We start from the raw sequence: 14699 nt of genomic DNA on the forward strand, positions 1-14699 counted from the left end.
TCTGTATGGATAGAACATCTGTCTGTATATTAAATACATGTTTAAATACGTATATTTCACGGTTTTGTTAACCTGCTTTGAAATATTTTTTTCTCAACTGGTTAGTTTACATTAATGCTAGATTCTGTCATATGCACATTACTTTAAGGGCGCAATCCTATGCAGATAGGTGTCCGCCTCCGAACTTAGAGGCAACCACCTATCCGATGCAGGGCAGGAGAAGCACAGAGGGGATCGGCTGAGCGGGGAAGGAGGCTTCTGTACGACACAGTGGATGTGTCATACAGGCATTTCCGCCTGCCCTGGAACGCCCCCAGACACACCCCTTTTCAGCCTCTCTGTGCTCCTCTTGTGAGCGCAGATGATGGGGCTATTCCACGCTGCCTCTGAGGTAGAGTGGAAGTGGGGGCAGGTCAGTTTTCCAGGAACCGACCTCAGAGCGTGGGCTCCAACATCGGTTCCTGGAAAACAAGATATCCTGTGGCCGTCTAGCTGCTGTCTAGCGGCCATAGGATTGTTCCCTAAATGTGTGTCTGGCAGCTATGTTTCTCTCCTCCCTTTCTTCATTTTACTTTAGAGTAGGTAAGATCCAGATTGGGACCCTAGCATGGGGGTAGAGGAGCTCTTAAGATCTAGATTTGGGGCTCTGTGCCTACTCTGGAGTAAAAATGAAAAACAAAACAAAACACCCATACTTGTTAGACAGACATTTAAAGTAATGCCTGTTTTGGCTCTAATTTTCCTGTCTTAGAGCCAAACTACATGTTACACTAACTGCATAGCATATAACTGAGGTGTGCATTTTGTTTTACTTTACTGTGAGGGTACAGGGCCTAGTTTTGGATGGAGACCACTGCACTCCAAAAGGGGAGGATTAAAACTTCCCCCCACCATTCCCCCCCCCCAAGTCCCACAATGAGGACTTTTTTCTTTAATTTTGGGCAAAGTGGGGGGGAGTTTAATCCTCCCCTCCTGGTGTGCAGTGTCCCTGATCCAAACTGGGGTCACATTCGTTTACACTGGGATAAAACAAAAGACAAGCCTCAGCTACACACTACATGATTAGCATAACATGTAGTTTGGCTCTGAGGGTGGTTCCTAGTGAGGCTTTTATGGTGCCATCACTCTGCCTCATTTACAGAAGTTCACGCAGCATCCAGATGGCAATGTCTTCTGCTTGTGACCTTCCTGTGTTTTCTTACCGTTTCTTCCATCTTTGTCCTTAATGAAGAAAACACGTTAAGGAGAAGAAGATGGAACAGCTGCACAATGTTTTCTAACTGCTAATGTTAGGAGTCTTCTGTCTGTATCGACCAGATACATACAAATAAGCACCCATCTGATAGCTCCTTTGAAAGCGACAGCACAGAGGCTGCCTCCTGTATGAACAGTTTTGTCCCCAGGGCCCAGCAGAACTGCCAGTTTTCATCATGCTATCCCAAACTCTGGAGGTTTAAAGTGGTGTGGTGAAAACTGGAGTTATAAGTATGGCACATGGATGCACCCAAACACTTCTCAGTACTAAGTGGGTTGCTTTTAAAGCAGCCACAATTCAGCCACCTGTTGGTATGAAGTAGGCATATCTGTTTATCACCTTTTTCATCAACTTGAAGACAAGGAACAAAGTGGGAAGAGATGTGCATTAAGAAAGCGTAAGGGCAAACACTGAAGCACTACACCTTCAGTACAATTTTTGTATCTGTCGCAGACAGTAAGAAAATATTTTCCTGATAGAATAAATATGTGAATCATGTATTCCATGATAACTGCAGAGTTCTAACACGACAACTGCTTCCTGAACAAAATGTGACTTATCTCTTCTTTCTTTTAAAAAATTCCTTGTTTTATCATTATTGAAAAGTGAAACCATGCATTGAAAAGGAAAAGAAAAACACGAAGAGAAAAACCCAGTGCTATTAGTTTGGAGTGTTGAGAGGTGGTGAATGAAAAAACCATTGGTCTCAGTTTTACTGCTACAATAGCCTTTTATGAGGGGGATTAGATACGCCTAGAACTGGTACAGCATTCATTGCAGCACCGGCCAACAAACTGGGAGTGGGGGAGGGGACTGAGCCAGTGTGCTGTAAGGTGAAATCACCCCAGACTTGTCCACTTGCTCCGCTTGCAGATTCTTTTTTTGCTTGGGATGGAAAAATTGGGCCTAAAAGCTTACTCGCCAATGTTTTCTCTCTTTTTCCTCTTTCTTCCACAGGATATAGCATTCAGAAAACAGGTTGAGTGAGCTGAGGCATTAAAAAGATCAGTCTTTGGCTGTTGAATGAAAGCCTGTTGTGTGTGTGACTCACATACTAAATGGAAATCTGCCTTCAAAGACTATTTTACTGCCTAATTATATATACACAAAATGTAGCTGTCTGTTTCAATCAAATCATAGGGAAAGAAATAAAACTCCTCTTAAGATGCAATTTTCATGGTTTGTCATAACCTTCCAACACACACTGCTAATGCAAAATGAGAAAGTACAGCTGCAAGGTCCAGATAAGACTGCCGTAATTGTTTTTTTCTTTTAATTATTGCATTATAAAGACATTATACCTCCTATTCAGAATCAGGGAAAACTGTGTCCTTGGTTCTTTTTTTTGAAATTTTTCCTCCTTTTCAGAGAAAGGCTATTGATATCCATCTGTGGTGTAGTCAGCCAATAGAAATCTACTTTCAAATAGCTTTGAAGAGTAGTCTTCAGGACAGTTCAACTTCAGACTTGGGATTATGTTAGGAATCAAAGACTTCTACCCACAGCAGCAAGTATTGATCTGAGATGTTCCTTAGAAGATACCTGTTGAAAGCATTGGACATGCTGAAAGCTTGTGTTTTGCACATGCATGCTTCATACGTTGGGTTATGTTGCTTGATGTCTCGCTCTCTACTTCTGCATTGTGTAGCCCTTTTCTATGCATGCTTACTCAGAAGTAAGTCCCTTTGTAACTTGCCTTCACGAAATGGTTTACCCTCAGGAACATGAGCAGACGATTATAGCTTTAGTCATACTTGCAAAGGATGAAAAATAATGACATTTTTCATAGAGGAAATATTTGTAAAAAGAGAGAATAATATTTGAAAAAAGAGAATAATATAGGGAATAATATTTGAAAAAAATGACTTTTTTCACAGAGGAATTCCTTAAACTGCTATTCATGTACATCGAATAATTAAAATAAAATGACATTTTATTATGGGAACCTCAGGAGCTTGTACTGCCAGTTTGCCTGCTTCGTATCTCTCAGGGCCAAATGAGTTATGATGCTGACAGGCCCATATTCAGAATTCAGTTCCCTAGAGCAGGAGAGGGCCATTCATGTTGTTGGACTCCAACTCCAACAATTGACTATGCTGGCTAGGGCTGATGGAAGTTGCAGCCCAGCAAAATCTGGACAGTTACAAGTTGCCCACCCCTGCCCTATAGTGTGCATGTGTGTGTGTATGTTGTTTATTTGGTCAGTCACTTCCGACTCTTCATGACTTCATGGACCAGCCCATGCCAGAGCTTCCTGTCGGCCGTCGCCACCCCCAGCTCCCCCAAGGTCGAGTCTGTCACCTCCAGAATATCATCCATCCATCTTGCCATTGGTCGGCCCCCTCTTCCTTTTGCCTTCCACTTTCCCTAGCATCAGCATCTTCTCCAGGGTATCCTGTCTTCTCATGATGTGGCCAAAGTACTTCAGTTTTGCCTTTAATATCATTCCCTCAAGTGAGCAGTCTGGCTTTATTTCCTGGAGGATGGACTGGTTTGATCTTCTTGCAGTCCAAGGCACTCTCAGAATTTTCCTCCAGCACCACAGTTCAAAAGCATCTATCTTCCTTTGCTCAGCCTTCCTTGTGGTCCAGCTCTCGCAGTCATAGGTTACTACAGGGAATACCATTGTTTTAACTATGCGGACCTTTGTTGTCAGTGTGATGTCTCTGCTCTTCACTATTTTATCAAGATTTGTCATTGCTGTCCTCCCAAGAAGTAAACGTCTTCTGATTTCCTGGCTGCAGTCAGCGTCTGCAGTAATCTTTCCGCCTAGAAAGACAAAGTCTGTCACTGCCTCCACGTTTTCTCCCTCTATTTGCCAGTTATCAGTCAAGCTGGTTGCCATAATCTTGTTTTTTTTTGGGGGGGGGGTTAACTGCAACCCAGCTTTGGACTTTCTTCTTTCACCTTCATCATCAGGTTCCTCAGCTCCTCCTCGCTTTCAGCCATCAAAGTGGTATCATCTGCATATCGGAGATTGTTAATGTTTCTTCCAGCGATTTTAACTCCAGCCTTGGCTTCATCAAGCCCAGCACGTCACATGAGCTGTTCTGCGTACAGGTTGAATAGGTAGGGTGAGAGTATACAACCCTGCCATACTCCCTTCCCAATCTTAAACCAGACCGTTGTTCCGTGGTCTGTTCTTACCGTTGCTACTTGGTCGTTATACAGATTCCTCAGGAGGCAGACAAGATGACTTGGTATCCCCATACAACCAAGAACTTGCCACAGTTTGTGATGATCCACACAGTCAAAGGCTTTAGAATAGTCAATAAAACAGAAATAGATGTTTTTCTGAAACTCCCTGGCTTTCTCCATTATCCAGCGGATATTGGCAATTTGGGCTCTAGTTCCTCTGCCTTTTCTAAACCCAGCTTGTACATCTGGCAATTCTCGTTCCATGAATTGATGGAGTCTACCTTGCAAGATCTTGAGCATTACCTTACTGGCATGTGAAATAAGTGCCACTGTTCGATAGTTTGAACATTCTTTGGTGCTTCCCTTTTTTGGTATGGGGATATAAGTTGATCTTTTCCAATCTGTTGGCCATGCTTGTGTTTTCCAAACTTGCTGGCATATGGCATGCATCACCTTGACAGCATCATCTTGCAAGATTTTAAACAGTTCAGCTGGGATACCATCATCTCCTGCTGCCTTGTTATTAGCAATGCTTCTTAAGGCCCATTCAACCTCACTCTTCAGGATGTCTGGCTCTAGCTCACTGACCACACTGTCAAATCTATCCCCGATATTATTATACTTCCTTTACAGACCTTCCGTATATTCTTGCCACCTTTTCTTGATCTCTTCTGCTTCTGTTAGGTCCTTGCCATCTTTGTTTTTGATCATACCCATTTTTGCCTGGAATTTACCTCTGGTGTTTCTAATTTTCTGGAAGAGGTCTCTTGTCCTTCCTATTCTGTGATCTTCTTCCGCTTCCGCACCTTGCTTGTTTAAAAATAATTCCTTATCTCTTCTGGCTAACCTCTGGAATTTTGCATTCAATTGGGCGTATCTCCCCCTGTCATTGTTGCCTTTTGCTTTCCTTCTTTCTTGGGCTGCTTCCAATGTCTCAGCAGACAGCTATCTTGCCTTCTTGGTTTTCTTTTTCTTTGGGAAGTTTTTTGTTGCCGCCTCCTGAACAATGTTGCGAACTTCTGTCCATAGTTCTTCCGGGATCCTATCTACTAAATCTAGTCCCTTAAATCTATTCTTCACCTCCACTGCATATTCATTAGGAATATTCGTGAGCTCATATCTAACGGATCTGTGGGTCTTCCCTATTCTCTTTAGTCTGATTCTAAACTGTGCAATAAGAAGTTCGTGATCTCAACTACAATCAGCGCCAGGTCTTGTTTTTACCAACTGCATAGATGTCCGCCACCTTTGGCTACAAAGGATGTAGTCAATCTGATTTCGGTGTCGACCGTCTGGTGAAGTCCATGTATAAAGTCATCTCTTAGGTTGTTGGAAGAGAGTGTTTTTTATGCACAGTGAGTTGTCTTGGCAAAATTCTATCAGCCTATGTCCTGCCTAGGGATGTACGAAAGGGACTTACCTTGTCCCGCAGCTTTTTTCGCGGTGGGGAGGAGGCGCTTCGCTTCTCCCCCTGAAGTTCATGCGAGGGGGGGGTGTCTTCCCGCCTCGCCCGGCCGAAATTCAGGCCGGGGGGGAGGCTTCCCGCCTCGCCCGGCCGAAATTCAGGCCGTGGAGAAGCGCCCCGTCTCCCCGGCCACAAACTTCAAAAGAAAAGTAAAAAAAAAAAAAAAGCCCCATGATAGGCTACGTAACGATTTACGTAGCCTATCACGGCTAGATTTGCAAAGTCAGCCGTGATAGGCTATGTTAATCGTCATGTAGCCTATCACGGGTGACTAAAAAAAAAAAAAGCGCGTTCGCTAATGGCGGCCCCCATAGGGAGCCGCCATTCGCGTTCCTTATTTGGTCCCTGTAGTCTACGTAAAGATTTACGTAGACTACGACGAAAATAAGGGCAACGCTAAATCTTTACGTAGACTACAGGGACCAAATAAGGAACGCGAACTGCGGCTCCCTATGGGGGCCGCCATTTGCGTACGCGCTTTTTTTTTTTTTTCCAAAGTCACCCGTGATAGGCTACGTGACGATTGACGTAGCCTATCACGGCTGACTTTGCAAATCTAGCCGTGATAGGCTACGTTAATCGTTACGTAGCCTATCACAGGGGTGTTTTTTTTTACTTTTCTTGTAATGGCAGCGGCGGCAGCCGGTCGAAAGACCGGCTGTCGCCCCTGCCCCTGACGACCTGCCGAACCGCCGCCGGGACCCGCCACCGGGAGCGACATTTGTAAAAGGTAAGTCCCATCCGGGGGGGGTGGGGGGGCGGAGAATTTCTCCCCGAACCTTCAGAGGACCGAATGCGTCCTGCCTCATTTTGTTCTCCCAGACCACGCTTACCTGTAATTCCAGGTGTCGTTTGACTACCCACCTTAGCATTTCAGTCTCCTGTAATGAAAATAACATCTTTTTTTGGCGTACTATCCAGTAGGTGCTGCAGATCCTCATAGAACTGATCTACGTCTGCTTCTTCAGCATCTGTGGTTGGGGCGTATATTTGGATCACTGTGATGTTAAATGGCTTACCCTGAATTCGAATTGAGATCATTCTGTCATTTTTTGGATTGTATCCAAGCACTGCTTTAGCCACTTTATTATTAATTATGAAGGCTACTCCATTTCTTCTGTGGTCCTCTTGTCCACAGTAGTAGATCTGGTGGTCATTTGATGTGAAGCGGCCCATTCCAGTCCATTTCAGTTCACTGACACCCAAAATGTCTATATTTAATCTCGACATCTCCCCAATAACCACATCCAATTTGCCCTGGCTCATAGATCCAGGTTCCTATGGTGTGTTGATCTTTAGAACATCGGATTTGTCATTCACCACCAGCACCATCGGCTGCTAGCCGTCCTTTCGGCTTTGAGCTAGCTGCATCATCACATCTGGGGCTAGTTGAACTTATCCTCTGTTCCTCCCCAGTAGCATTTTGACCATCTTCCGACCTGGGAGTCCCATCTTCCGATGGTATACTGACATATCTCTGGTTGTACTGATCCATTTAGTTTTCATGGCAAGGATACTGGGGCAGGTTGCCATTTCCTTCCCCAGGGATCGTATTTAGTCTGACCTCTCTACCATGACCTTCCTGTCTTGGGTGTCCCTTCACGGTTTAGCTCATGACGTCATTGAGGTGCTCAAGCTCCAGCACCACGACAAGGTAACGATCTCCTTTGCTGAAGGTGTGTGTATAAGGAGACGTGATTTAAAGCACAGTATGGGGTGCGTGGGGAGGATGATGTCAGGAATGAATCTGAGCGTGTGGAGATAGTTAGCAGCTCAGACTCAAAATGGGAACAGCCAGAACCGGGGCAGGCTCCCTCCCTGATGTCAGGGTTGTATCTGAGCCCATAGAGTCCTAAAGCAGCTCTGATTCTGAGGAAGAGAGGCAACTCATTGGGGGAGGAACTTTCCTATACTTCAGAGGCGCAGCTGGAGGGGGAGCCCCCCCCCTCACATCCCTGGGAGGGACAGTGAACAAGGCGTGGAAAGGGAAGGACAACCTGAACTTTGAGACGCCAGGCGCAGGCGCCAGCGAGAGATCGCAGGGGCTGAGCTTCAGTGCTCAGCCTGATTGGCTCGATGTCAACAGCTGTGCCCAGAAGCATCAAGGGAGAGGGGGAGATCTTCCCCTCCAACCCCTTAAGTTCAGAGAATTGCCACCCTTTTCCCAAACAGAAATCAACTGACGTACTTTCCCTTTGAACCCCTAGGTGGCTGTTCCTGTGTAGTTCTTTGAGTCTCTAGCAATTAGCATCTGTATGCCTCATTAGGGTAAATGGAATTAAAGCCTTGGAAAGCAGCCCTTTTGTCTGAGTGTTGATTTGGCTATTGGAGTATTCAGTAGGCAACAGGGAATCCTGACACCTAGTGAGTTCAGATATGGCAAGGCATTCTTCTTAAGACCTTGGCACACAGATGGCTCTTACTGAAGCCCCCCCCCTCCATGAGAACCCAGGTCGCAGGGGGGGAGGAGAGTGAGGGGTGTGACTTGAGGGATGCTAGGGTTCATTGCAGAGCTAAGCGGGAAAGGTTAGAGGTGGAGCTCTGATGCTCCTCCAGGTTGGCCAGGAGGTTCTTGATGAAACTGCTGGCAGCTTCTCTGACTTCCACTTCCGCTCCTCTATTGGCATTCATAATTGTGTGGAGTAGCTGTTTCCTTTGTAGCCTGAGAGTTTCCTGGAATTTGCATTTGTTTTTTTTATATAATAATTTTATTTTTTTTAAAGAAAAACAACAACATAAACACAAACACAAACACACAATACGCATATACTAAAATATCTCTTAAGATTGTAAGATATCTACCTTTGGCTCCCCTTACACAACAAATGCTTATTATTCTCTACTTCTTATCTTAGTTGTATATCATACATTGAGTTCACAGACATTATCTCATTTCTCTCCTAATTTTTAACACCAACAAAGGAGAACTAACCATCTCAAAGTTCAAAATCCACATACATAGATATCATTTTTCTCTATTTCTTGTACAAATTCTATAAAAGGTTTCCAACTAACATAAATTTAGTTGTTGATCCTTCTTTAATTATAATAGTAAGTTTTGCCATCTCTGCCAGCTCCATCATTTTCATAATCCACTCGTTCACAGTTGGTATTGTTTCATTCTTCCACTTTTGTGCATACAATAACCTAGCAGCCGTTGTCATGTAGAGAAAGAGTGTCCCCCCCCTTCTCTTTTACGTGCTTATCTGTTAGACCCAATAAAAAAGTTTCTGGCTTTAATTCTATAATAGTCTTTAATATTCTTTGAGCTAAAGACTGTATTTGTTTCCAAAATATTTTAGCTTTTTTACAAGTCCACCATAAATAATAAAACGTTCCATCCTGATCTTCACATTTCCAGCATTTTTCAGAAACACCCTTATACATTTTAGACAGTTTGAACGGTGACATATACCATCTATAAATCATAAAAATTCTCTTTAGGATTTGTACATAAAGTAAATTTTAGATCTTTTCCCCACATACTTTCCCACCCTTCCATTAATATATTGTGACCAACATTTTGTGCCCATTTTATCATACAATCTTTTACTTACTCATCCTCTGTCTCATACCTTAACAGTGATTTATACAGTTTAGCAATAACATGTTCATCATTTGTACACAGTGCTGTTTCAAACTCAGATTCTGTTTGTTCAAATCCACCATTTTTCTCATCTGTTTTAAACCTTTCTTTAATTTGCAAATATGAAAACGGAATTTGCATTTGTAAGGAACCTGGTCTTTGACTAATAGAGTGGTGAGTCTGACACCTGGTATCTTGGAGTGTGTTGATTGTGAAGGGAGAGGACAAAGGAACATGACAGATGAGTTAAAATGGCATAAGTGGGCAACTCTCCCTCCACTTTTGTTTTACCCCTAAAACCACTTCAAAGCTGTTTTTCTTCTGGTGGGACTCCATGACCAGAAGTAACTTCCTCTTGGAGAAAAAGAGCTTTAAAAACAATGGTTTGGGGTGTGAAAATATGGGCAGGTGGACAGTTTAGTTCCCCACTCCTTCCCATGCAATTCCTTAAAATGCCTTTACCTGTCAAGGTCAAACAAGAGGAATGTATGAACACATTCCAGACATCTATTTTTGAAACTCAAATAGTAGCTATGGTGAAAAGGGGGAATTGGGATTGGGGCCACAGCAGTACAGGCTGATGGCTCTGATGTCAGTGAACTGGAGACACCAGTGAATGTGAAGCACCCTGGATAGATTCTTTAGAGTTATGACTAAAACCTGGAGTGGGTTCACCACCCCACTGACATTGGAGTCACCAGCCTCCAATGGGCCACAGTGCACAGTGAGGAGAATATCAACCCTTTCCCCACCAGTGGTGTACTGGAGCCACAGGGTTGAAGCCCCAGGACTTTTGATCAGCAGGGACAATGACGTCATGTACCACAGCCCCACAGCCCAGATTTCTCTATTCCCTCTGAGTTTAGCTGCATTCCTCACAGTAGCGGGGGGGAGGGGGGGAATTGATGTTCCCAGCAACAATATATTGTTATGAGCTATCCCACGCACACATATATAATGAGATCCCTGAACAGCTACACTTTTACTGGCCAGATTTGATTTTAAATATTTTATTTTTGTATTTTGATTCTTTTTCCTTCCTTTTTGTTGTTCTCCGCTTGGGAATCTTATTAGATATAGAGCAGTATATAAATCTTGTTAATAAATAAATAACATAACACACACACAATATATAGATATCAGTCAACACAACTTCTTGCATTTTTGGACTCTCCTTGGGGGCGTGGCTATGTGGACTGTCATGATGAGCGCCTGCACTTCAAAATTGACCACTACACCATTGATCCCCACATTTTGGTCCTGACAAAAATCACTCTCTCCTTTCCCCAAGCTTTCATTCACCCCTGGAGGAAAGGGGCCATTTGTGTATTGTCTAATTTGGTTCTCCCTTTATAAGGAAATGGCAGGACCCAGGTCATATGCAATTATGCCTTCATTCTCTGAAACAACCAAGTTCTTTGTCCTAAACTTATTTCATGGATGCCATTGCCCAGAGCTTAATTTGTGCCAGGCTTAACCATGTTTAGCCCCAGAAACTATTTTCATTATTAAGAAGAGGTGAAATAGTAATAAAAAAGGACGTGCCCTTTACTGACTATTGAGTAGACACACCTATGCAATAGGGAGAGCACTTCTTATCTTAGATATTAAATACTGGCACCATTGCAGTTCACAACAGGGGCTGCACTGGAAATTTGCATTAGTCTGTTAGGCCTATGCAAGCGCATGAAATCAAAGCATTGTCCTCTAAGAGCCTTCCTGTTGCACAAGCACATACCTTCTATGGTTTGGTTTGGTTTTGGCAAGTTACCATTTGTCATTTATATAAATCTTTTAGGATGGAACTGAGAGAAACTTAAGCCTACTTAAGACCTACAGAAATTAATGAGATTTAAGTGTGCACAGCCCATTTATTAAATTTGTTATTGTACTTTTAGATCTTTACAGTGCTGCTGGTTTTTACATTTACCTTGGTTTTATACTGTAGTTTTAAACTTTTAAGTTTTATACTGAGTTTTGTAGGTTGTTGTATTTTATGGTTTTGACTATTGTGAACCTCCCAGAGAGCTATTTATTGGGCAGAGTAGAAATGTAATAAATAAATATTTCAGTGGACGATGAGATTGCTTCACATGTTTCCATGAAGTCTGTGTGTAGTTCTTTAAATGTGACTGTCACATTTTGCCAAGTTTATTTTGCCCAGTGTATGCATATGTGATGATACTTAACAGCCTACATATTATTAACACAATCCCACATAGGAAACTATCTTGTGTAAAACTTTATACAAATCTATGCTCTGACCACACTAGGAATACTGTGTAAGTTCTGGGTGCCGTGTCTCAAAAAGGATATTTGTAGAGCTGGAAAAGGTGCCAAAAAGGATAATCAAAATGATCAAGGGGCTGGCACAACTCCCTTACATGGAAAAAGTACAACATTTTGGGCTCTTTGCTTCAGAAAAATGTGAATAAGGAGGAGATATGGTTAAGGTTTCTAAAATTATGCATGATGTGGAGAAAGCAGATACAGAGACATTTTTACTTGTATTCACACAACCCAGCTCACACTCTCTATCAATATATGAGGCAGGAGTGGGGACACTTCAACTAGCCCTGCTCCACTTCCATGAGCTCTCTCTCGCCCTGCCCCTGGTGCATGGGCTGACAGTGCAAACATCTGCAGAGAGCATCTGCTTTTGCAAGCACAGCTATATATGTAAATCTTGCTGTGCAATCTAGAACCCTGTACAATGGGGTTCGAGGAGATGCCAAGGGGCAGGCTAGTCAGGGTGAATGATATTGGAGGTGGGGCTAGTCAGCAAGCCCTGCTCCCCCCCCTCACACATTGATTGGACGCATAAGCCAGGTTGAGCGAATAGTGCTTTCCTCCCTCTTCCACAATACTAGAACCAAGGGCTATCCAATGAAACAGAATGATGGAAGATTTAGGACAGAAAAAGGAAGAACATCTTTACATGGTGCATAGTTAAAAGTATGGAATTCACTGCCACAAGATGTGGTGACAACCACTAACCTAGATGGCATTAAAAGATGACCAAACAAATTCACAGAGAATAAGCGTATCAGTAGCTACTAGGCAATTTAAAATAATGGTTTACAATCTAGTATAAATGATACAGATGAAAGGATAGGGGAAAGGAAGCAAATGTAGGCACTTGTTTTAATCTTTTTGAGTTTAATGATCAGTTAATGTATTGTGAGATTAGGTCCAAGACTATAGGGCCTGTTCGGATAAAACTTGTAGCAGCAAGTCCCGCATGTGACTATCTTGTAGTAGCAAAGTAGCATAACCTCTGTGAGCGTGCCTCTATCTCTGCTATAATGGTTCGTTAAACACTAGGAATATCTGGACTTCTCAGGACTTCTCATTAGTTCAGGAACAGAATTAAATGTATGTATTTATTTCTTTGTAAAACAATTGCATACCACAGTTCAACTCTAAAAAGCACCCCCGAGGTGATTTACAATAATAAAATATCAGTACAATTAGAAACCATAATATGCATTGTTTCCTTGAGGTTGATTTTCTAATAAAAAGCTGACATTCGTTAACTATGCCAAAATAGAAGAAAAATCCCAAATGGTACTAAATGCTTGGTACAGCAATGCAAAAGTATTTTATTACACTGTTCCCTCCCTCCCTCCTCCCTCCCTCCTTCTCTCCGTTTTACCAAATGTCTAATTTCAGATCCTTTTCACATCCTTCTCTTGCAGGGTTTAATGTACGTGATTAATCTTGACTCGGCTTAATACTGCTAGGAATGTGGCAATGACCTCAGCTGAACACTGGGAAAGTGATTAATGTTACATGAACGGGGATATTTCTTACTCTGGATCCTGAATAAACACAGACATGCAGTATTCAGTTACAGACCTTTGCTCAATTGAAAATGGACCATAGTTTCAAAGAATAATGTTTCAGATGCAATAAACAGTGTTAGAGGAAACATGGCTCCTGTTAAAGAAAATGCTGTTTCAAGCTTAAGTCCTAGTGAACATAAAAGATATATGATGCAATAAACAAAATGAACCACAGGCAAGTCAGAGCCATTCGACGACTAACCACTGATTAAATTTTCCAACACTCCTGGACATTCTGTGAGATAAACTGTTCACAAAAAAGGTCCATGTTAAATATAAGCTTGTCATTTCCTTTTTTTTATTTTTCTTCTACTTTTTAATACTGAGATCCAACCCCTGTATATTTTCTGCTATAGGTTGTTTGTGTTTTTGAATTTTTTATGATGTGGGAAGACAGGCAAACAGTTGCTATGATTGTCAAATGGCTTAAATCAAGTAGAGAAAATGCAATAAAACACTGTTTCCATGGCAACACATTGTAACCTAGTACCTCTGGATTATGAGCCAGCTCACATCTATGATCATTATTTGTTGACAGACATACATTCAGCCTAAAAGCATTAATTTCACAGGGGAAAAAAAAAAACTGGAATGTTCAGCTACGATATAATAATGTTTAAATATTTCCAAGGCATGACTGGCATAGCAACACTAGTTTGCAGAGCCATTTTAATACTCTGGTGTTAATAAAGTAAATGAAAACACTGTCTAATTTTGGAGTCTTTAAAACAGTGCAACAAATATATACATGTCCAAGGCAACAAACAGTAATTCACATATATTCATCGCAGCTTAAAGAAATATAATAGGTTGAAGTATATACGCTGAACTTCAATTTTATTTTCTTAATCCAATTATGTATCTTGGCTGTGGCTGAGAAAAAGGGTGAAAATGAAACATTTCAAATAAATACCATGTAGTAAAACAACAAGCCTTCATATATATATATATATATATAATTCTCATCTGCTGTCTTCTTTTATATCAATACAGACATCAAAAAAGCAAAAGAAGCCAGTTCATTTGCTTGAATAATTTTGGCTTTCCTAAAAAATAAACATGCAAGTGTATAGTTCAAGGTAAGAAAAGGGATGTTTCCCCCCCCCCTAATTTGTTAATTATTAATTGAAGCAATTAACTGTGATAAACATTTTTTAAAGTGTTCTTTGTTCTGTCACTACTAAACTACTACTGATTTGGAAGGGTAATGGCTTGAACGTGGAACTGAATTGTATAACAGCTGTTTAGGACAATCCAAAATAATTTTGGCTAATATTCACAATGGTACATATTCAAGGTACCTATTCTGCCCTATTCTGAAGTTGCCTCCTTCCCCAGGCAACCCACAGCTACTATTGCCTCCAAAGATTTCCACATGAGAACCAGATGATAACAGATGATAACACTGTT

General features: G+C 41.9%; 1 long non-coding RNA gene across 1 annotated transcript in view; it reads left to right on the forward strand.

Moving 5' to 3' along the window:
* The window catches only part of LOC146352402 (uncharacterized), a 33303-nt gene extending 18853 nt beyond the window's left edge, over positions 1-14450 (forward strand). Inside the window, exon 3 of the long non-coding RNA XR_014787719.1 lies at positions 13143-14450. This is a non-coding gene — a long non-coding RNA (uncharacterized LOC146352402). The remainder of the gene's footprint in view (positions 1-13142) is intronic.
* Positions 14451-14699: the final 249 nt, after the last annotated feature.

The sequence above is a fragment of the Heloderma suspectum genome, chromosome 2, assembly GCF_057233095.1.
Source record: "Heloderma suspectum isolate Gila_16-S chromosome 2, 16-S_ref, whole genome shotgun sequence".
NCBI lineage: Eukaryota > Metazoa > Chordata > Lepidosauria > Squamata > Helodermatidae > Heloderma > Heloderma suspectum.